The sequence below is a fragment of the Eubalaena glacialis genome, chromosome 5, assembly GCF_028564815.1.
Source record: "Eubalaena glacialis isolate mEubGla1 chromosome 5, mEubGla1.1.hap2.+ XY, whole genome shotgun sequence".
In the NCBI taxonomy this organism is placed as follows: domain Eukaryota; kingdom Metazoa; phylum Chordata; class Mammalia; order Artiodactyla; family Balaenidae; genus Eubalaena; species Eubalaena glacialis.
In genome coordinates this window covers 50,319,804-50,345,138 of record NC_083720.1, presented here as the reverse complement: position 1 = coordinate 50,345,138, position 25,335 = coordinate 50,319,804, and positions in this window count along the sequence as shown.

The window sequence follows — 25,335 nt, the reverse complement described above, 5'->3', positions numbered from 1 at the left end:
TAAGTGTCAGAAAGTGAATACGATACATTCTCTGACTCCAAAATGGACCTTCCAAACTAGAAGGAACACAACAGTCTTCTTATCACTCCATATAGTGGCACCCTTTATAGAATTCTGAGCAAATGAGAACTTAATAAATCTGATAATAATTTTAAAAGAATATTGAACCAGACAAGCCTGTATATAAGTCTTGACTCTCCACTGACTAACAAAGATATCTGGAGGAAGTGAATAAATCTCTCCAAGGCCTCAACTTCTTTATTTCTTTCATTGTAAAATAGGTATCATGATATCTACCTTGTTAAAGATTTATATGGTCCAAACCCCAGGTTCAGAAATTCTAATCCAAAGAAACAAACAAACAAAAAAAAAGATTAATGGCCTCATTTGCCATAAATAAAAACAGTATCATCAAGTAGGAAAAGTACAGAGAGGGTCAACTATGAGGATCCCATAGAAAAGCAAGTGACTCATGTTGGGAGATCGAAAACCTATAGGCAGGAATTTCTGACCGAGCATGACTATAACTAAACCTTTAAAACGAATTGGGGTACACTTAGATCTCAGACTTTTCTCCACATCCTCCAAGCCCATATGGAAGCAGCAGTCACTTATTTTGAGAAAAATAAACTTTGAAAATGACTGTGTAAAATAGGTAATAAACATAAGAAACTAGTAAACCTGAGAAATGGTATGGGATGAAATGGAAATTCAGAAATATAGAACTGAAAGGGGATTTGAAAACCCAGAGCTTATCTGAAAATCTTAGAAAAAGAGAAGAAAAGTCCAGTAAAAGACAGAATAAGTGTCACAATGTTTATTCATGAAAATTTGTCACTTTTAGTTTCTTGGTGCCTGTTTAGCTTTTGTTTACACACAATTCTAACAAATATGGAAATATAATTTTTCAGTCCTCTCTAGATTAGGCTCAGTTGCATAGTCAAACAAGCTAGAAGTACTGGGAAGCACTAGTCTGACAGAAAGAAGACAAATGACAAAAAATCAGACAACACCTGAAAAACAATAATAAGAACACTCCGAGGCCATTTAATGAAGAGGAAGGAAGTCCTACTTAACACATAACATCAGTGCATCCCTATTTTATGGAAGTACATAAGTATTCTGATTAAACTGAATCTTTCCAAAGATGCAAAAAATTATGTTTCGCATTTTCTCTCTCTAAACGTGAAAACGTGCCATAACTTTAAAAAAATTTTATTGTTATTCTTCATTAAAAATTATATACAATGTCGCATTTCAGTCATCCACTGAGTTCAAATATAAATCTCCCTAACTTTGTGACAGCAGGTAAATAAAATATTAAATAAATGCATTTAAAAAAGATCTCAGACATCTAATGAATCACTGAGGGATGCTAGGCTACATGAAGTAACCCCTAATGTTTGATTTTGACACCCAGAAAGACGGGCACATCTATGTTTCACATGTCCCTTGGGACTCTCAGACAGAGGGTTCTTCAGGTGAGAAAGAAGTTTCAAACTATGGTGCCTGGATTTTTCTTTCTATGTGCAGTGATGGGAAATACAGAGGCACACCGTGGATGACTCTTTTACAATATCACACTGTACTTTCCTGGCATAGACAGGGCCCCTCAGTCAATTTGCCTTGTATTGTCAATTGTCCCATTTGCAAGTCATTTAACCAAGAAGTATTTTCCTACCTAACATTTTTCTCCCCGGTGGTTCTTCAAGGATCTCCCATGGCGTGAAAACATTCTGTGCTGGATATTCTCCACTTGCTCCTATGGATCTCTCCCCACTCTGCTCTGGGCCCCAAAAGGCTGACCTCCTAGCCCTGCCTCACAGAACTCCTGGTCCTCTGGTTTCTGGGTAGCTACCCTACCTATGAGAGACGATGGGAGGGGAGGAAGATTGTATTTTATCCCCCCAGTTTCCTTTCTGCTGGACCTATCATTAAATGTGGCTTCCTTCCTTCCTTCCTTCAATCCTTCCTTCCTTTCTCACTCTCTCTCCTCTCACTTTTTTCTTTTTTCTCTCTCTCTGTCTCTCCCTGTCTCTCTCTTTCTGTTTATCAACTTTATTTGCCTGTTATGAAACCCCTTTCACTTGTACTGTTCAATGTGTGTTAACAAATGTGTAACCACCACCTGTGTAACCACCACCACAATCAAGAAAGAAAGCCTTCCATCACCACAAAATGTTATGTAGTCTCCCCTTGCAGTCAGTTCCTGACTTCCTGGGCGCTGGTGACTATGGATCTGATTTCTGTCAGTATAGATTAGTTTTACCTTGATTAGAATTTAATGGAAATGGAATCACAGAGTACAAACTCTTTTGTTCAATATAATTATTTTGAGATTTATCTATGCTGTTGAGTCTATCAGTAGTTCATTACAGGTTATTGCATTGTAGTATTCCATTTCAGGCCTATCACGACAAAGACCGACATTGGCTACTTTCATATAGGTTCTCCTACAACTGGTATTTTCCCTGGTTCCACCATCCTTTTTGGTTTCCCTTAAGTCTTCTGCCATCTTTTTAAAGAGCGGCTTTATGAAACTCTTGTCAATGATCCCTGTGGCTATGCCCTCTGTCTCCTGCTGGGCCTCTAATTGACCCACCATCACGTAGGAAACACAATATGAAAAGAGCATATACAACGTTCATATCAGCACTGTTTACAATAGCCAAGACATGGAAGCAACATAAGTGTCCATCGACAGGTGAATGGATAAAGACAACGTGGTACATATACACAAAGGAACATTAATCAGCCATAAAAAGAATGAAATAATGTCATTTACAGCAACATGGATGGACCTAGAGATTATCATACTAAGTGAAGTCAGAGAAAGACAAATATCATATGATATCACTTATATGTGGAATCCAAAAAAAAAAATGATACAAATGAACTTATTCACAAATAAGAAACAGACTCACAGACATAGAAAACAATCTTATGGTTACCAAAGGGGAAGGCGTGGGGAAGGGATAAATTAGCAGTTTGAGATGAACATATACACATTACTATATATAAAAGAGATAAACAACAAGGACCTACTATATAGCACAGGGAACTATATTCAATATCTTGTAATAACCTATAATAGAAAAAAATCTGAAATATATATATATATCTGAATCACTTTTTGTACACCTGACACTAACACAATATTGTAAATCAACTGTACTTCAATTTTTTTTTAAAGTGAAGAGAAAAGAGTATATAAACTTTTGTTCTCTAAAGTTGTGAATGTTTCAATAGACATCATTTTATCATCCTTCATTGTGTCCCACTATGGCAAAGAAAAGTAGATATCAGCCTTTTTTAACTGCAAAGAGAAGAGAAATGTAGAGATATCCAGCTCCTTGCCTGTGGTAGGTCAAGAAATAGTAGGTAGAAAAGGGTGAGGGCAGAAGAGTCTGGAGCCCTTGAATTTCTAAACCTTGTGTCCCTTTAATTATTTAAAAATAGCCTATTTCTTCAGCTAATAGAGATATGGATGTCAAATAAATATTTGAAAAGTGTGGGAAAATATAAAGAAGTAAAATTTTAAAAATTCATAATCCCACTTTCCTAAAATAAACATAGCTTATTTCTTTCCAGCCATTTTTTTTCAGGTGTTCCATATGCAGCTGTTTTAAAGAAACAGGGTAGTTGGTTTTCTGCCTTTTTGCACCTAACTATATATTGCAGCATTTTCATTATCATTAGATATTATTTGTAGAGATTTTTTTTAATGGCCATATAAATCTTATATTGTATAGCACATGGGTTCATCTTCTTCCCCATTGTTTGTGATCCTTGGCTTCTAGCAGGGAGCTACACTTTGCAGAAAGCAAACCAAGTTCAATCCACTCATTGGCCATTGTGACGGTGTTCTTTGACATTTAGGGCCAGCCTCAATCCTAAACAGAATTTAAAATCAAGGGACTTAAGAACTGAGAGAAAGGTGCTTAACAGCTAGTGGAGGCATTTGGGGAATATTCACTGGGTCTAACAAGAAAAATGGTGGGATTCTCAGTCTCCACCTCCAGATAACTTCGAAAGCCTGCCCTGCTGAGGTTCAGTTAAGATAAGAATGATCAGGTAACTTCACAGGAAGACCATAATTCCTGCAATAACAAATGCCAAATTCTGCCATTTTAGCAGTTCTGAGTGACTGCTTTGTTATTTCTAAGGGTTTTAAGGGTAGTATTTGTCAGTGGTAGTCTCACTGACTTTTCAAATTAATTAACTTTGTATCCAAAAATAAACTTAATTGTTTAACCACTGATGTGTTAGGCACCAAGGGAGGGATGTACCACTTTTTTTGGAAATAAATCTGATTCCTTCAGCCTCTCGATTTCTTTCTCCGGGAACCATGTTATTGTCTTGTAAAATGGGCCACCTCTCCCATTATCTCCTAAGTAGCAGTTAGGCTGAGGAGAAAACAGTTATACTGATATATGAAGTTGGAGGCAGATGCCAAGCTAATTGATTAATTGAGTAGGTTAAATGGGAGAAAATACTTCCAAGAATCAATAGAGGTGCTAATTCGGCTAATTGTTGGATAATGTTTCTATTTTAAGTGAGTGATTTTCCCAGTTACTGTTTATCATGTTGATTTTTTGTTTTTTACCCTGAGTTTATCAGTTTTAACTTTACTAAACCTTCTATGATATTGGTTTCCAATGTGTCTTGGTCCCAAAGTTTTTATCTCCAACCTGATGACAGGTAGTTTTCCTGGATGTGCTGCTCTTACAGTGCAAAAACCAGGCTTGGTCTTTTACCAAAATGACTCCAGCAGGGACAAGTTTCTTCCAGTGGCATCTAACACAAAAACAAAAGTCTCTGTCTCACTAGAGTGGATGGACCAGGAAATAAATGTTGAAGCACATTACTTAAATTTACAAAGGTAACTAGTAGACAAACTGAAGATTAATATCTTACTAATTAAAAACAGGGAAGAGAAATGCAGAGGGAATGGATAATAAACCAATGTCTTACCTTTCTAAAGGTGTTGGGAAGGGGGCTTCAATAGATTTTGCTCAATATTGGTAGTTCAAGACTTTGGTCAACAATGGATACAAAGAGTGGACATAGGGAATGGAGTGATGGGACAAGAAGAGAGAATTTTCTCTCTTTTATTTAACCTTTCTATGTAATAACTTAAAATTAATAATAACATGACCACAAAGGTGTTAAGAGTTTGGAAAGAATAGTGAGCAGATAAGAAGGGAAGAGGAAACCTGGAATCCTAGAATGTCAGTGAAAGAAAGCAGGACCTTTTGGTCCTCACTCTTCATGTCCTCTGTCTGCCTTTTGTCTGTGGAAAAACTTTAGCCAAAGAATAAGTTTAATCAGAGAAGTGAGAAAATGCAGAAGCAAAAGAAAGCAGTCAAACAGGACAAAATAATAATAGTTTAGTCAGTAAGCAAAGTCAAGGACGTTTAGTTCCTTCTCAAGGGCTGTAGATAATACTCTGAGCCATATCCTATTAACTTGTGAACTGTCTAATAGACACTGAAACCCCCATCAAGTGGAAGAAGTTAACTACATGATCATCAGACTGTAGCCATGACCTAAGCTGCCACAATTCTGAGAACTGGCCTCAAGGAAATGGGAACAAACCGACCCTGGAAGTGAAGATTAACTGTACTTACAACAACCAAGATGACGCTGGTCAGACCACCGCATGACCAATTTCAAGACGACTGTCAGAGCTGACTGTGCTGCTTCTGCATGTAGCCCCCTCCCTCCATCTATAAAAGCTCTTGCCCACTGGCTGTAGGAGGGGGGAGGGGAGTTGGCCATTGGACAGGCGTCCGCCCTCCCCCCGCCCCCAGTTGCCGGCATCTAAAATAAAGCAAACTTTCCTTTCCACCAACCTTGCCTCTTTAATGGCTTGAGCAGAGAGCAGCCGGACCCCACTTTCCGTTACATCAGGACTAAAAGAGACCCAGGAGAACAGTCTTTTCCCACTTACCTCCTTTACAAATGACAGACTAAGGGACAGATGGTTGACTAACCAGAGATTTTTACAAACTTTGAGATGTAAAAATGACAAAGCAGAGTATAGTCTATTGATATGTGTGATATTTTCTTGGAATAATACTTGGAAAATTCTCCTTGCTAATCCCCACTCCCAAGCCTGCTCACTAATGCCTGAAATTCTTTGAAGACAGGACTAAGCCTTTCATTCCAAAATGAGGGATACCCTAGGGAGAAATTTACACATTAACTCTGGGTTCTGCTTGAGTGATTCTGACCTAATTTGAAACAAAGGTTTAATGTCTGCTATTAGAAGAGTATAAAACTCTGAATGCAGAGACAGAGGAAGCCCTATCAGTATGAGCTCAAAAACGGATGACCAGAGGCATCGGATACAAATATTTTACATCATAACTGTTTCCTGCTGTCAGCTTTCTCCAGCCTCCTTCTTTCTTTCTGTGCAATGGCCCATGACGTTGGAGTTGTTTTTTATGGCGAAAATCAGCATTAGGACTGGAATTTCAAAGAGTTACTGTCAGAGTCTGGCTGGCATCTTTTGGCAGATCTCCCTGCTGGAGTGTTCACTGTCATATCAGGGTGGTAATGATAAACTGGAACCAACATATCAGCTGGTGGCTAACCTGGAACAGAGAAGAATTTTTCAAGGCCTTTCTCAGGGAAATTGGAGTTCACTGATTAAAAGAATTCACACAAACATCAAGGCACCACCACACCATCACCAGGTGTCTCCCTGCAAGTAATGTGGAGACATCATCACCATCATCATCAACACTGCACTTGGGTTGCCAGGTGACCTAGAACTTATTTCACTTCTCTGAGATCAGCCCGCTCATCTATAAAATGGAGATGTTGAACATGGCCCTGCCCACCTTGTAAAGAGACATAAATGTGGATAAATAAATGAGGCAAAGATGCGTAAGAAAGCCATGAGAAAGCACTAAGCAAATATGAAAATAATCAGAAATGATTCCAAGGTCATGAGCTGTTTGAGGTCGGAGATACCAAAGAGCATTGCATGGAGTGTTGCACATTGTAGATATTCAAATGTGTTTTTATGCACATGTAACAGAGAAAACGGGGCAAAAATAGACAGGAATGTAAATGATAATATAACTGATTCTATAAGGTGGCATATGATTAGTGAGGGGTATGAATAGTCAGTGCTATAACTTTAGAGGATACTGAGCCCTCCAGAAGGATTCTGGAGTGAAATTATGGAGGAGAAACTTCAGATGAGCTTTGAAGGACAGATCAGGTTTAGCTAGCTATTGAAGAAAAGAAAAGATGACCAAAGGTAGGGGCAACATATAACTGGCAAATTAATCCAGTTCTTATAATACATCCAGATATGGTTACATATCACAAATTCATTTATTGGATTTGCTAACTCCTCTTGGGAATGAAATTGAAGTTGGAGGCAGGGACAGAGGTGAAGAATGGGATGGACAGACAGTGTTCTGAACTAGATGGACAGCACAGGTGGGTTAGCACAATAGTGAGGGAGATGGCGTCAGGCGGAGCAGCTAGATAGAGACGGGTGTGTGGGATTCTGAGTGTGAGACACTCTAAAAGGAAGCAAGGAGGGGACCAGTGAGCACAAGCTTCCTCTGCTCATTATTTTGTCTTTGAAAGAAGGACCACTGTACGCAGCTGTATGGGAAGCGGCCTTTGCAGTCAGTAGGAATTACGCAACGTGACCACCCTCTCCCTGAAAGCCTAGTTAACTCTCCAGTTTGGGCCTACAAACTCTGCAGTCTCCTCTTCAATATCTTCAGCTGGGATTTGCCCATCCCGGTCTCTGCTTCTAAACCATCCCATGGAGCCAGTGCCCATCAAGTCAAAGGAATGTCTAGGTCTGGAGATTGCCTGAAGCTGCCTATCATCAAGGTTCAAAGCTTCTTTGAGGGTTTATGTTTTATCACAGAAATTCAGAGACTCGGGTGAATTTTGTGTTACACTCTATAATGGACCTGTGCCTATAAGTGCAACAAAAAAATAACATAAAATTAACATTTTAAGAATAATAGTTAATCTGTATGCAACACTGATCATGAGCCAGGCTCTGACCTATGCCCTTTACTTTCACTGTCTTTTTTAATCCTCACAGCCTGAAACAGTATGATTATTATTGTCATCATCCTCCTTTTACAGGTGGAGAAACGAAGGCTTGGAAAGAATAATTACTTTACCCAGGCACACTCAGCCAATCAGTGCTGGAGACAAGATTGAAACCCAAGCTGGCTCACTCCAGAGCTCAGGTGGATCCTTCAAGGCCCAAGCAAAGTTTCTCCTCCTCCACGGATCTCTCCACATCCCATGTACTGAGCTCAGTGTCCTCTGAAGTCACTGCATTTATCATCCATCCGCTTCTGTAATCATATACCCCTTATGGTATTAAGTATATTGTCATTCACATTTTTATGTCAACGTGCCTACCCCAGGGCCTCTAGAGCTCTCAATCCCAAGACCTCAAGTTTGAGAAGGACAGAGCTACATGACTAGGCCTGCCAGGGAAAGTCTTAACATTGTCTGAGCTAAGCAGTAAGCTTCAGCATGTGTCACAGCCTGAAGGCCTCCAATAGGGGGAACAAGATAAAAGAGGGCAAAAGAAAGTGGTGGTGAGGGGAACAAAATAAAAAGATTTTAAAAATCTAATAGAGGGAAAGGAAGATGGGATAGAAAGAAAAATAAATACAAGTAGTGTATTAGCCTGGGTGTGTTAGAGCGAGAACAAGAATGAGAAAGGTGTCTGCTACCATGCATATCCCATGGGTTACCCAACTCACATGGGCTGGCCCAAGCTCAAGGCTAGTCATTAGAAAACAAGAGCTCTGACCCTGCATTCACTACTAATTAGTTAGAAAATCCTTAGCGAGCCAACCAATTTCCAATCAGCCCACCTCACTTAATCTCAGTCTCTTCTACTCCATTACCTCTCCTGACCACTGCATTAGATGACTGGAAGACCCAAATGGAATTATGCAACGTGTGAAACGTTGTGTGAAAACATTTTGGGGGAAAAAATGCGTTCGGCAGAATATTCCATTGCACTTCTAGAAAGTAATGTACATCAGCCATGCTCCATGCTGAGTGTTAGAGATCCAGAGATGGGCAAGACCTCATCTCCACCTTCAAAGGACCCACAAGCCAGGGATGGAGACAAGATAGATTAACAAGTGTATTACAAAACATTATGACAGGTGTAATAAGAAAACACATTCCAAGAGTAGGGAATGGTTAACTCTATCAGAGGATGGCAGGGAAAACATCATAGAAGAAAACACAGGCATCAGTATTTGTTTCACGGAAAAAAAAAAAAAGGAAGGTGATGAAAGAAAAGACAAGAAGTAAATAAAAATGTCCAGCTTTAAACCCACCTGATTCAGTATCAGAGTAACAATGTATTTGTTAATGTCCGACTTCTTTTCTCTGCAATTTTAATCAAGTCCTAAAAGACACTTGTGAGATTAAATCACCACCCACAAGACCTTGATTTATCCAGGGAAAATGGACTATTTCAGCCTCCATTCCCTGAGCAGAACAGACAAGCCAATTTTGCCTTAAAAAAATCAACAGGTAGAGGTATAACAAAGGTCGTATATTATGAGGCTGCAGATGGAAATTCAGCCCCAGCAGTTACATCGACACAGTTATTACTGTTATTACAGCTAACCCTCCTCATTCTGCTGACATTATTAACCAAGACAAACGTGTCCCTGCAGCTTTATTTCATGGGGCAGATCACCTACTAAACCAAGAACAATATCACTGTCTTTTGTAGCACTTCCAAAACTGCTTCCCGCCTCTAAGAGATTTCCTGGGCTTTTTCCCCCTTACCCTCAAAATAGACACCATCTATCTTGTACATGTTGTTGTATGGCCAGAATCTATTTTGCATACCCCCGTATATCCCCATGATATTCAGTCAGGTAAAAGATGTGCAATTGTTGGGATCATTTGTGAAACCATCAACATGCTCTCTGGTAATATTATTTAGGTGCTTACCGAGTGAATCCACCCCTTAAAAAGCTCAAAATTTATCAGGGTATTTTTTTTTCCTCTAACCAAAAATGCACATTTCAGAATCCATGAGAGAAATTCACCCCGGAATTTGAGAGTGCTACCTTCATCTAGAGGAAGAAATCATGTCCCAGACAGTATAAATGATTTGACCAGAGCTACACAGCTATATGTGGCTGAACAGGGACTAAAACTGAGGTCATATAAAATGATTTTTGCCTATTTAATCTAGGAAAATTGGCTACTCTTTTAAAACAGGACCACAAATCCTTATTTGCTATGTGGGTGATAACTAAAATTCAAACCACCTTTATTTGGCTGGTAGGGTGGGCTAATTTTTGCATGGAAATATCTCTCATTTAATTATACTTTTTTCACCTTAATTAATATATTGAGTAAATCATTCCCACACTCCGTGTCATGTGCCTCAGATTTGTTTCAATTTGAGCATGGTCCCTTCTTGTCAAAGGGGGAAAAAAATCCCCTCCAAGCATTGATGATCCTGGAACTGACAATATTGACTATTTTTGATGTAGCCCGAGGTGCCCTGTATAATTGTAAATAAAAACCCAGACAGAAATAATTACAGTAGTCACGCAATAGTATCCTTGGTTTTCTTATGAATGGTACCCTCAAGAGGCAGAGTCCAGCAAGAAGTTTAGGACAGTGTGATCCTTAAGAAAGGGGAAATATCTTCTTGGTTTTGGGAACCTCCAAATGACCAAAGCTTTCCCAGGAGGTTTGCCATATGGCTTGGGCTTTTGCATGTCTTTTCTTGAATTTTCTTCTCTAATAAAACACACCAACATGTTGCTGTTGAACGACAACAAAATAGCAGGACTTGATGTTCCAGTGGCATCAAGGTCAGAAGCCTGAACTGCGAGGACCTCTGCCTTGGCCTCCACTCTCCCTGCCACGCTGACTGCCGCCAGACAAGCGGGATCAGCGGGGGCAGAGCCTGTCGCCTCGCAGGCTCTTCTGGTCTGTGTGCAGCCGGACTGATCCAGGGCCAGACCTGGCTCCCCAGCTCTCTGCCTTTTGGCAACCAGCCACCTGGAGTCTGTCCAAATGAACAAGCTGCCTTTTCTTCCTACATATTGGTTTCTCCTCCATTTGAAAACAAAACTCTTCCCCATCTGCTTGCTTCTGGGATCGCCATAATTGCATGGAGGATAATTGGCGGCAACTCAATCTGAGGAAAACCCTGTTGATTCAAAGCACAGTCTCCGTAAACGTTTGTGTTTCATCGTTTTGCTAAATGGAGCCTGTGTCCCAGCCAGCTTTGCTAACGCAGGAGAAGAAATTAATGGGAGGCATGTGAAGAGGGGGGGGAGCATTGAGCGATATTCTACCATGATCTCTTTGTTTCTAAGAATTCTCAACTGTCAGGGGATTCGTTCATTTGTCTGGAACGTGCCCCGCCTCCAACCCCAATCCATAAAGCACCAAAGTCAATGACATCAGAATGGAGCCCTAAAAACAATGGCACTGCCAAGAATAGGGCTATTTTCCTGACTCCACGTACTAAACTGTGGCCCTGGATATAAGTACTGAGCCAGTCAACTTCCATTAAAAAAAAAAAAACAAAAAACATTGTCTTAATACCTAACATTTGCTTTCTGAAATAGTCCTTGATGCCGTGAAATAAGCCTCTCAAGTTTGTGCATAGTCCAAGCGGGGAGTACAAGAGAATAAACTTGTCATTCACGAACCTGGGTTTGAGTCTTGACGCTCACCAGCAGTGTGACCTTGAGCATGTCCTTTAATCTCAGCCTCAGGGTCTCATCTCTAACATGGGCGTGAAGAATCATTTCAAACTCACTGGGTTGCTGTGAATGGGATCGTTCATGTAAGGATTACATCAGTCTCTGATGCAGAGTAAGCTCTGTAACACTGGACTATTATTGCTTATTACATTTGGTGTTCATTCAACAAAACTGTACTGAGCATTTCCTATCTATCAGGCACTCCTTTATGTTCTGGAAATATAGCATAGAAAAAGATAGACAAGGGTTGGCAATCATGAATCTTAGAGACTTGGAGGGGAGGCAGGCAATAAAGCAAGGAAATAAATTAGTAAACAAGATTGTTTGAAATAGTAACAATTTCTATGATGAAAATAAAACAACCTAAATATCCATTGACAGATGAATGGATAAAGAAAATGTGATATACGCACACACACAATGGAATATTACTCAGCCATAAAAAAGAATGAAAGAATGCCATTTGCAACAACATGGATGGATCTAGAGATTATCACACTAAGTGAAATAGACCAGACAAAGGCAAATATCATATGATATCACTTATATGTGGAATCTAAAAAAAATTATACAATGAGCTTACATACAAAAGAGAAATAGATCCATAGACACAGAAAACAAACCTATGTTTACCAAAGGGGAAAAGATGAGGGAGGGATAAATTAGGAGATTGGGATGAACATAGACACACTACTATATATAAAATAGATAACCAACGAGGACCTACTGTTATAGTACAGGGAACTATACTCAATATTTAGTAAAAACCTATAGGGAACAGAATCTGAAAAAGAGTATACATAACTGAATCACTTTGCTGTACACCTGAAACCAACACAACATTGTAAATCAGCTATACTTCAGAAAAAGAAAAGAAAACAAAGTAGAGGAGTAGAGAAAGACGAAGACAGGGAGACAGGGACTACTAGCTTACACAGAATATTTAGGAAAGGCCTCCCTAAAGAGGAAGTATCCGAATTGCAACTTGAATGCTTAGGCATAGGAAAGAGTTACGGTGAAGGTCAGTAGTGGGAATGACCTTGACATGTTCAAGGGGGAAAAGGTAGACCAGTGAGGCTGGAACATAGTGAACAAAAGGGACGAGAGACATGAGATGAAATCAGAGGATTTAGCAGGACCTTGTAGTTCAAGGTAAGTATTCTTTTGTAAACTGTGGAAGGCTCTGGGAGGAACTGGTGTTTTGTGATTTTTCATGTTTAAATGCTCACTTGGCTGCTTTGAGAACAGGTCATGGACAGGAACAGGAGCACACCAATAGGAGGCTGGTGCTGTGACCTTGTTGGGACGTGATGGGGACTTGGACCAGGTGGAAGCAGCACGATGGAGAGAGGTAGACAGCATTCAAGCCATATTCTAGAACAGCAATCTCTATCAGCCTGGCACTTGCTTACTTTCCCTGATCTGATTAAACTCAGGTTCTGAATCACAGTCATGAGATCACCTGTCCAGCAGCATTCACACAGACATAGAGAGGGTTGAAAAGAGGTATATTCAAGGGACTTCTTTTTACTATGCCAAGTAGGCACCATAGGGTAGAAGAAAATACCCTGGGCTTTTAGTCAAAAGAACCAAGAATGAGCTGGACTCCACCACCTACCAGCTGTGTCACTTTGATCAAGACAGTCAGCGTCCAGCCTCAGCTGTTACATCATCTGTAATATGAGGGGGTCATACCAAACTCATGGAATTGTGGATGATAATATATGTGGAAACTGTTCTGTGAACTTTAATGTGGTATTAAAATATAAGAAAGTATTTCCAAACAGAAAGCTGGAACAGATGGTTTCTGCTTTTCTTGATGTTCGGTGCCCAAGCGTAGGGCCAACTGGGCCCCCATCTTGTTTGAGTTTCTATATGTGTTTCCTACGCCTGCAGTAACAAATTAACACAAACTGGGTGGCTAAAGATAAGAGAAATTTATTCTCTCACAGTTCCAGAAGCTAGAAGTCCAAAAACAAGGTGCTAGCAGTGCCATGCTCTCTCAAAAGACTCTAGGGAAGAGTCCTTCCTTGCCTCTTTAAACTTCTGGTAGCTCAGGTGTTTGTAGCAACATTACTCCAATCTTTGCCTCCATCTTCACATGGCCCTCTCTGCTCGATGGCTGTGTGTCTCTGTCTTCACAAGGTGTCCTCCTTGTGTTTCTGTTTTCTCTTCTTATAAGGACACAGTCATATTAGATTAGGGCCCACCTTAACCGAGTATGACCTCATCCTAACTTGATTACTTCTGCAAAGACCCTATTTTCAAAGGGTACCAGGTACCAGGGAGTAGGACTTCAACATATCACTCAAAGGGACACAAAAAAGGAAATATGCAGATTTGGACTATCTTGGTATCTTGCTAAACCAGAGAGCAATGCCCAGTTTTGAGTTGCGGGAGATAGCTTGGCAAGAAGGCAAAATCAAGAATCCAGGGTATAGGACCATCGGTAGATGGGATAAATGGGATAAGTTTGATGTTAAGGTTAAAAATTAAGCTGGAGCCATCTGGTGGCCCTAAGGAGGGTTGTCAAGTTGGAAGAACTAAGGAAAAGAGGGACCAGAGAACAAGCCAGCATTGTTATGGGGAATGGAAGAGTTAAACTGGTACAACTGGGGTCTGGGGGCAGTTGCCACACACAATGGACACTGCCAAGGCATTCCATTTGTCAGGCAAAGAGTAGTTTACCCAATAAGAAACAAAACGAGTCAAGGAAAGCAGGTTTCAAGTTCTGCAGTTCATTAACTGAGCACAGGTGGAAGCCCTAAAGAAATTAGACTGTAAGTCACTCTGAATTGTATGTGTGTTAGATGGTGGCTCAGTCTGGCAGGTAGCCCTGTTCCTAGGCAGACAAAATGGAGAATTAAAAAAAAAATTCGTCCTTTGTTGGTTTCCTTTTTGGTTTTTGTTTTACTAAAACTTCAGTTTAAACCTTTCATGAATATATGCTTAATTTCACTAAACAGAGATAGTAAGCAACAATCCCAACTTATTAACATTTTCCCTTTCTCAGCTGGGGGAGGGCCTCTAATCCTGGAATTAACTAGGTACATTAAAAAAATATTCAGACGGAGCTTCATGTGATGTCTTCTGAAAGAAATTAATTCAAGGAATGTCAAATTTTATGTAGAAAAGAAAGAATTGGAATATTCTCTTTCCACAAGACATCATAGTGGCTTTCAGGGATCAAACAGTAGGCAAATCATTATCCTAGCACTCATGAAATGAAGCGTGCACTTTGAATCCATAAAGTGGAACTGACAATGTTTCTTTCACTGCATTAAGTACTGCCATGTGAATTTCACTATATATAATTTCACCCACATATGTCATATCAAACCACATTAGCAGACATTTAGAAGCACCAACACTGTACCAACCTCTGAGATTCAATATGCTAGTGTCATTGTATGGCACTGTTATATATAACATAAATAAATATATGTGCTATATATTTACTCACCTATCTCCCACCCTAGACTGAAAGCCCCCTAAAAGCAGGGGCTGTCTTTCATTTCCATATCCCTGGGCCACTGTTTAATCAAAACACAAAGAATGAATTTACCTGGCATACAAATATCTCACATCCCCCTAACTCTAGGAGAGAAAGCTCTCGGGGAAGATAACATCCAAATTACAGTTTGAAGGAAGAATAAAAGGACATTCCAAGCAGAGAAAATGAAATGAGCAAAGGCATGGAAGGAGGAAATCATGACGTGACGATTAGAAGAATGTAAATTTGATGTTAAGACCAAAAAATTAGCTGGAGACATAGAGTGGCCCCATGCAAGTGATCCCAGACTGTCTTCCAGGCGTCAATATCAGTTGGGGTTCCATCTAGAAACAGAAAACACCCTAGGTGTTTTAGTCAGGGATGGATTTAACATAGGAAATTGGGAGTTTATAGGATTCTTGGAGCTGCTGGACTGTACCTCCAGGAACATCTGCTGATCTATATAGAATTAGCCACCAGGAAAGCTTGTATATCTGAGGCCCCTGGAGCTATGCCAGAATCAGGAAGCTGGAACTGCCTCTCATGCTCCACCGTGATTTCCTCCAAATGCCCAGGAAGCTGATGGTGGTCAGTGGAAAGCTTCTGCAGAAACACCCACCTATCCAGGCCCTTGTCCAAGAAGGGCAGGAAGATAGCACCTTCCAAATATCGCACAAAATCACTCATTGGTAGCACCTAATTCAAACCCAGAGCCCTATCCATAAAGAATTTTAGGAAATGTAATTTTAATGTAGTTTTCAGCTTTTTAACCTCTTCAACTAGAAGGAAGCTGGTGGTTTGAGTGATCGAAACCACAGTATTCAGAAAATCTATTACAGGATTAAAGCACTGATGATAAAAATGATGGTTTGAGAAATTTTTCCAGGATGAATTAAACAGAGTCTGAAAACAGAGAAACCAACATAAACAAATGAAAAGACTTATTTTACAATGTGAACTAAATATTAATCAGAGATTTTATTGATGACAAAAATCTTTTTTAAAAGAATATCTTTCCTGCTTTGGAGTGTGTATGTGTGTGTTTGTTTTAAGGAAATTGTTTTATGACTGGTAAGGGCATTTATCAGTAGGGAACAATGAAATGCTGATAAGGAAAAAGCATCCCTCAGCTCAGAAGGACCGCCTACTGTTGTCATCTTACACTATAGCTCACTGGATCCTGGAGCCATCCACGGGATTTCTTGAATTCATTTGGCACTTCAAATATCAGCTGCAGTTTTAGGTCAAGCGTTGGCTTAAATTTCTATGGGGTTTGTTCAATGTGTTGTCTCGGGTTTGGGTATTGGCGAACTGTCATTGTGATTGTGCATCTAATTTGATGTGACTTCAGTATGTACCTTTCACTAAAATCTCCTGAGCAGCTTTTAGAATCCCTGATTAGTTTAGGAAAAGAAAAAAGTTTCTCCATTAAAAGAAAGACATAAAAATGGCCACATTAGTCATGAGGCTTTCAAGATTTGTAGTTGTGAGAGAACAAATTTTCCATCACTTCACACCTACTTTCCAAGTAAGCTCCTCTCCAATGCACCATCGGGCAGTGGGGACGCATGTATTCAGCCTGGACTGAATCCCAAAGCTGCTCTGTACCAGCTAGTTATTTAACTGCTCCAAACCTCAGTTTCATCTTCTGTAAAATGGACATGACACTTATAAGATGGTTGAGGGGATTAATACGATATATAATTTCTGGCATATAGTACATAGTTTATATACTATATACAGTTATAGTTTCAATAAATGTTAATGCATGCTTTCTCTCTCTCTCTCTCTCTCCTTTTCTGCTTAACTATGTGCTTAAAGAGCATACTGTGTGTCCCCTTGTTCCTAGTACCTACATATATACCTGGCATATAGTAGGTTCTTGATAACTGGTTTTTGGATAATTAGTTAATGTTAGGATGGGCAGGTGGGTTGTTCACAGCAGCCACTCATACCATGAGCCACTGTTGGTTGATTGTCCGGGCTGTACCTATATCTCTGTAATGCTGGGTAGTGAGCTTATAATGCAGGCTCCAGCCCATGCTAAGCACAGAAGTAACAGTCAAATTTACTCCTGACTAGCACTGAACAGGACCCTCCCCTTACTGCCTCGGGAGGCCTGACTTGCATTTGAGGCCCCAGGAGTAATTGTCCTTTCCAACGGGCTTATTTCACAGTCGATTATGCTGTGGCAGCCCCAGACATCCCATTTTAAACATGTATAGCGTGTCCTTGAAGAACCCAATTGCTTCCACAAGAAGCAGTCACTCAAAATATTAAATATCACTCCATCTTCAAAGCAACTTATCGTATCATCCAGCCTCTCCTCTGGCAAGATCTCCTACTATCAAAAAAGAAAAGAAAAAGAAAAAATACTAGGCTTGGAGATGCAATCAGACAATTACCGAGCCATGGTAGCTATAGTGCTGGACGTCATCAAAGAAACGTCACCTGGTGAAGGGCTCAGATATAGCCATTTGGCCACGAATATCCAAACTAGTACTCTGCACCAAATAAACACAGGGCTCCGATTCTCCACAACAGGAAAGAACTTAGATGTGCAGCTCCCATGGTCCTGGTGGGAGTCCCATGACTTACTCTCAACTCCCGGAGCCTCCGAGGTGTTATTTACCTTGGCTGCCTAAGCCACTGCTGGTATCATTGACTGCAGAAAGAAGGGCCAAGTCCACTCTGCTGCTTGGAAGTCACTGTGAACCACAGAGACAGAGTGGTTTGGATAACTCCTGAGAAGCAGGCTGCTCGAGGAGGTTTCCTCTCCTCCGTGAGAAGTGAAATTATGCGAGCCTTTGATCTTACTTTATTTTCCTTCTCTGAAGTGAACTCTTTTGTTTGTGGAAAGTGCCAGACTAGCAGGCCAGGAAAATGAAGGACTATACTTGCCAATGAGAAAGGTCAAAGAGGAGGAACAACCTGGCTGTCAATGGTCAATTTTGCCTGCTCCCCACCCGCCCTTGTCTAGGGAGTTTAGGAGAAAACAGTCCAAAAATCAGATGGTGTCTTGACCCTGTTTCAGTCTAATTTGAAAGCTTGGCCAACTTCCTTGCTCCCCCTCAGTTTTCCTTTCTGTTGAGTGGGCAGAGTCACTCAGATTTTTATTCCTCGGAGAGATACTCGAAAACAAAGGTGCTTTCAGGTTTGAAGTACTTCTGAGTTTACCAGAGCACAAGCAGGACAGTAACGCAGTCAGTGAGTACTGGGTTTGCTTCTGGGCTAGGAGGAGTGTACACAAGGGAAACCATTCATCCGCTGTGTTCATCAAGTTCCCACCCTGTTCCCCAGACTGTGGCTACCTCTACATGGAGTAGACAGAGACATAGGAATGGAATCCTGCCCTCAATCAAGGATTGTCTCTGCAGTTTCTTGATTTTTCTGAAAATGGAAATATAGATCTAACCAGAAAAATAAAACGAAGCCAATGAATAATTGAGAAGGAAAAAAGTTAAACCAGAACTGATTTAGCGTAACTTAAAAACCGTGAAGTATTGTGGAGGTAGCAATTGCACCAAGTAACTACCACCCATAGGGATGGGAAAACTAAGGGAACAGATTAGCATCATTAAAACAGAACAAAGACCCAGTAAGGCTGAAACTCAACTCAGACTTTCGAAGAGGGAGTGCTGCGTGGCTAGAGCTGGTGTCTCTGAGGGTACGTGATGGGATTGGTCCTACAAGGGTTTGAAAAATTTCAACATGCTTTCAGCTGCTGGGGTGAAGAAGCATCCCCTGAGGGATACGGACAGGAACCGGAAGGCGAATAAAGCAAGCAGGAAAAAACAGGAAGTAGCAGGTCCCTTCACCCCTCCAGCCTTGCTCACAGTCTCCCTCTAGTGTCTCCTTTTGGCAAAACAACAGAGAGGAGAGAGCAAAGCAGAAATGTGGTTGCAGAGCCCCAGTGCCAGCATGACAAAGAGGAAAAGAGAAGGGTCAGTTTGGAGTGGGGAGGTAATTCCCTAATAACTGGCCCTCGGAGATAACCAAGGAGAGAAAGAGATATGTACCATTTGGGGGGTGGTGCTATAAAGACAGAGGGTAGAGAATAAGACTCAGGAGAAGCAAAAAAGTGGAACAAGAGGTAATTGGTAAAAAATGTAAGCCTTTGGAATTCACAAGCAAAATCTGAAGAGAGAGTAAACATAACACAGAATGTAAGATTAGGACGAGGCCATTGGGGCAGGGACAGGTGGCAGTGAGACAGATAGATCTTAACATCAGAGGCATGAACTTTGATTTAAATACAAGTTCCATCAATTATTCAATGTAGGACCCTGGGCAGCTTGCTCAAACTCTTTGAGTTTCTTTGTCTACACCTGCAAAGTGGGGATGATAACACTATCTATGTCGTAAGGTTATTGTGAAGGGTGAATAAGATAATTTTGCAAAAGAGCTTAATGGAGTGAATGGCATAAACCAAGGTCTCATTGTTTTGTTCTGTTAACATATTTCAAATCTATTTACATTTATTATTCTCTTTAGTGATGCTATAGAAGAAATTGTTATTTGTGTCCCAATATCCACTTTTCTTTCAGTATGATAATTTTTAGCTGGGCACATGGCTATGCAGAGTAATGAGTTCATCTCTCATCTGTCTTGTATCTTTACCCAGTAGACTAAGTTCTGACCAATAGGATAATAAGTCAAGTGACGGTGCAATTTCCAGCTAGTGCCTTTAAAAGAACAGAGCACCCTCTCCTCTTCCCTTTCTCCCTTCTGCTGGCTGGAACGTAGACATCACGGGGAGCCATCTCCAACTTTATGGATGAAGGCAGCACCTTCGGGATGGCAGAGCAACAACATAAAAGGAACCCATATGACAACATAACACAGCTGTCACAGCAGGTCAGAATTCGTGTAAGAGAGAAATAAACTTCCACTGTGTTAGAGTCACTGTAATTTGGAGTGAACTAGACTTGGTCCCTGTCTTCACAGGGCTTGCATTCTAAAAGGAAAGTGTAGCTGTTATAAAGTTGTATCAGAGAAGATACTTTTAGTTACAGCAAACAAAATAACCAGAAACTAAAAGGTTGTGAAATAAAGGTTTGTTTCTCTCACATAAAAAAAAAAAATCGAGTGGTTCTGGAGTTCATTCAGTAGCTCAGCAATAACAGGACTCTGTGTCATCTTCTCTGTGATGCTCTTGCACCTGTCCTCATGGTGTAAAGATAGCGGCCACACCACCAAACATCACATCCTCATACACAAAAATATGTAAAGCAAGAAAGATGGGGAAAGATGTACTCCCTGTTTGTCTTTCTCTTCCATCAGGAGGGAAAGTCTTTGACAAGTGTCCTTATCAGGTTTGGTCTCAGGTCCCGTTGGTCAGGATTGGAACACATGCCAATGCCCTAGCAGCAAGGGAGGCCAGGCAAGCAAGGAACTGATATTTTAGGCTTTATAAGCTTTGGAAGGTGGGCTCTGCAGGAAAGGAAGAAGTAGGGTAGCAGTACTGTTAGGCATCAATCTTTATAGGAATGCTTCTTTGCTTTCTGTAATTTTCATGTGGGCAAGTTACTGCTGAAATTCTTCTCCAAATGTGCTTATTTATATCCTACCTTCTTGTTGAGTTGTCCCCTTGTATTGTAGAGGAAATAGAGTAAGGTTAATTACTTTTTTAAAAAGAAAATTTCTGTAACTATTTTTTAATTCAATTCTACCATGCATCAGGCTCTGCGTTGAGTGCTTGATACACATTATATCATTTAATAAAGCATGGTTTCTGAAAATTGCTGGTCATCTGCTTGTTACCTTCCAAAGCACTGCATTTTAGTATGAATAAAAACAAAGCTCGATGATAGAAGGCACTGTGAATCAATTTTCAATATGCTCAAGAATCAACATTGCAGAAAACAGACATCTTATTATCTTGGCCAAACTACATAAAGTGTTAGCTTAGCTTTTAGCTATGGCTTCAAATCAATTCTGATAATGGTGACAGAAAACACAGTGAAAAACTAAAACATATCCGGAATTTTCCTGTCAAACATACCAACCACTCCTTGGGAAATGAGACATTGGTCAAGAATTTAGATTGACTTACCAGGGTCATTCAGGACTTATCAAAAAGTCTCAAAGTTCTTCTAATTTGCTTAAATATTTGCTGAAGTTTTGCACTCTGCCAGTTACTTGCAATGCATAAATTGCTACACATTCTCCTGTAGATTGTGAGCTTGCCTTTAAATCTGCTGAGTTTAAGGAATTAATGCTCAGAGACTTTATTAAAACTGTCACTCTTACATCCCATCACCCTCAAATAAATGGTCAGATTGCAGATATGGTAGAAGTTACTATAGATGCAATGAAGAAACTTGTAGAAAGAATTGTCCAATGAGACTAGACGGATTCCTCATCACGGAGCATGGCTCAAGGGTGGAGCCAGGTCTGTGGTTTAGCCAGCTGTGCAGAATCTCATGTCTTGGCTACATCTAGACTTCTATATGTATAGGCTCAACACAAACATAGCCTAGAATCATTGGTTCTCAAACCCGTGTAGTCATAATAATCACATTAAGGAGAATATTAAAAATATATATTCTTGTATCTTATCCCAAACTGTGTATTGTGTAGATCTGGGCTAAAGTAAATGAATCTGCATATTTGACATGAGTCCCAGGTGGTTCCTATGCAGGTAGACTAGACCACAGACCATAATTTGAGAAACATGATCTAGATGCTCCTTGGTTGGCATCTACTATTCCAAAGTTGAGTTATACAATTTTAGTCTTTGTAAATAATTATGAAGTTGGCCTAAAGTGGATTCCTTTAAAACTGAAATCATGTAGGCCAATGATTAGACATCAGAAAAATCAACATGGCATTACCATGTTGACCAGCATGAGGTGTGTATGTGTGTGTACACACACAAACACACACACACACACCAGCCCAGTGACTGACAGAATCAGAGCTATTAAAGCATCCGATCTCCATCACTTAGCAAATAAACGATCAAATCTATCAGAAATAGAATGTAAAGAACATGATAATTATTTTAAGACTACCACAAACTGCTATAATCAAGTCATCTGATAGTTTTATATCTATTGGTACAACAAAGATCAACTTGAGGTGTCCTCTTCCAGGATAAACACATATTAATGTTAGGGAATAAGAGTAAAGATTTGATAGCCAAGAACTTAAGACACCTCAAATCTTACCCTAACAAATATCCTTATCTCCCCATAAGGTTCCCAAGAGAGATCTAAGCAAAATATAGAAGCAGGACATTTAGAATAAAAGAACCACTAAATTAATAGCACCACAAGAGCCTCCTACCATTTTACTCTGTTACGTGGCAGAATTGGAGCAAGTTTGTTTTTGTCTAGAGACCTAAGAAGGGCCTAAGATTCCCTCCCTCTTCCTGCAAATCTAACTTCTGAGGCGATTATACGAAGTCAAATCTGTGTGGAGGGGGATGGAAGACAGGCGCCAGGATACAGAGAAGAGAGAAGGAGTCAGTGAATGAGGAGTAAATACAGAGGGCGGGCCCTGGTCTGAGTCACCTATCACATCATACGTTGAGAGAGACTGAAAAATAATTAACCATGGTTCTCTAGAATGGCAGGCTCTGCCTAGATCTGCTTATTATAAGAAGAGATATCGCAAGGGAGAAGGAACTAAGCCATTCCCACCTGGAAGAACTGGAAGCCTGCCTGTAACAATGGTATGGCCCTAAGGAGCACTTTCATCTGACCAATCATATTAACAACTGCTTCCTCGCAGCAAGAACAGAGGGATGGGGCAGGGGCAGCGGAAGGGGAGATCAAGTTCGTTCCGGCTGTGATTCACTCCATAATTGGTTTTGATGTCAAAATGGAATTGTCAATCTGTTTCCTCACTCCTGCCCACATTTCTAAATCTTAACCAACTTTTAGGATTCAGTTCAAACACGTTCTTCTGCCTGACACCTAGGCAGGCAATTCTTCCCCTGCGATCACATGGCTCACAGCTATACCATCCGATATTTGCCAGCTCACCTATTGACAGATCGTGAGTGACTACACTTATGAGAAAGTAAGCTAACCCTTGTATATGAATTCATAGAATAATCGGGAAGGATCTCAGAAATGCGATCATGCCTCATCTCCTTAACTGGATTCTCTATTCCTCAAACACAGAATTTCTGTTTCAAATATTTTTGTAATCTTTGTATCACCTGTAATGTATAATCCAGAAATCCCCTCACTTACGGACAGTCAATTTACAAATTTTCATAGTAGCAAAGATTTTCACTCGGGCAAAAGTGAAGCAATCTGCTGGCCATCAACAGATGGTTGGACATGGTCCCCTGAGATGTGGGGATCAAGTCTTTCATTAATTAATGGCATGTCTGAAGCAGTTATCATGTTATCAACTTATTTTTGATAAAAAAGAAAAAAATGAAAATGCAAGCATATTTGGAGAAAATGTTTAAGAGGGTTTTAAAGATCAGAGCTGTCAAATAATCACAGTTCTTCTACAAAACTTGACAGAAATATGCTGAGAGATTGCTTGTTGGGTATCCTGGGACTTCTGAACAAATAAGCTAATGAACAGCCTTTTGAATCTTGACTTGATCATAAGTTAAAGATGATTTTGGACTGGCATGTAGTAAGTGCTCAGTAAATTTATATCTGATTTTAATTTCTTTGACTTCAGAACTAAATTTTAACCTTCTCAAAGGCAAGAGCCTTATCAGCTGCTTCTTTTGGATTCCCCACAAAAGATGAAGCACAGTGCTAAATAGCATTGCCCACCATAGAAAGAGAACAAATTTTTAAAAATCATCATCCAAATAAGTCCATAGTACATACTTGTGTGTGAGATTCTACATGCTAACCCATATACTTTCCCTCCAAGAAAGTATCCCAGGAAAAGAAGGGAAGGGAAAGAATATGGAGAAGATTTTCAGACACCTGTGTGCAGCAGAGTATGTAAGTTCAGGTCAAACAGCTTGGTTTCTTCAGATGGAGGCACTCATTAATTATTCAGCTTTGGGTAAGTTGCCTAGTCATTCTGTGCCTCAGTTTACTCTTCTGTAAAATGGAGGTGACAATAGTAGCAGGACCTATCTCATACAGACACTCTGAGGCTTAAAAGAATTAGGGGTTGTCAAACTACCACCCACAGCTGAAATCTGGCTCATTACCTGTTTTTTTATAAATAAAGTTTTATTGGAACACACACACAAAAGAGTTAATGCATGTGAATGCTTAGAGCCTCCCTGCCCTCTAGCCAACACTCAGTGAATGCTAGCCATTGTTTTTGTGGTGTCAGGAGACCCAGATGGTAGTCCTAGCTCTGCTGCTACTGAGCCTTTTGATTCTGTTTCCTTGTCTAAGAAATGGAAATATTTAAATATTTAAACCAGATGACCTCTAGCACTAATTCTAACCTGAGTTTTTCATATTCATATTACTTATTCAGTAAAGAAAATGCATATGGTATTTGAAAGAAAAATATAGACAAAGAAAAAAGAAACCGAGCAGAGTAAATTATTTGACAGAAAGCATCCTGCCTCCCCCTCTCACAGCCAAAATAAAAAGCAGCTAAGAGAAGGAACAGGATACAAGAAGAGATTAGTGACACTGTAAAAAGAAAGAAGAGGCAATATTTCACTCAGGGCTCTATTGCTTTTATTAACTGGGAGACAAATTCACTCAGAACTTTTAATTCTTCAAATAACAGGCATCATAAACACCATTATCTGTTTGCTTGTGCCTGTAACATTTACTGTAATTCCTCAGATGAAAACCTCAGCTTCTAATATTACAGGACAAGGACGGAGTGAGGAAGGCTTAATGTAATTCAAGATATTCAAAGGTAAAAAGCTTCAAATGAAAATTATCACAATGAGCAAGAATAAAATTATTATAAAACTGTCACATTTCTAATATTTCCTATCACTTCTGACCATAAGCTCTGCAGCTATAAAAGCAATATCTTTTACTCCCCAGTGTGCAGTGGTGATTGTTCGCATTCTTCAAGGCTTATGATGTTAAAAATGCCTTTAATTATGTTCCAGATAGCTATTCGTAAGGCATTCTTAAACCTCTCCAAGGTCAGCATCTTCCTTCTCACTGA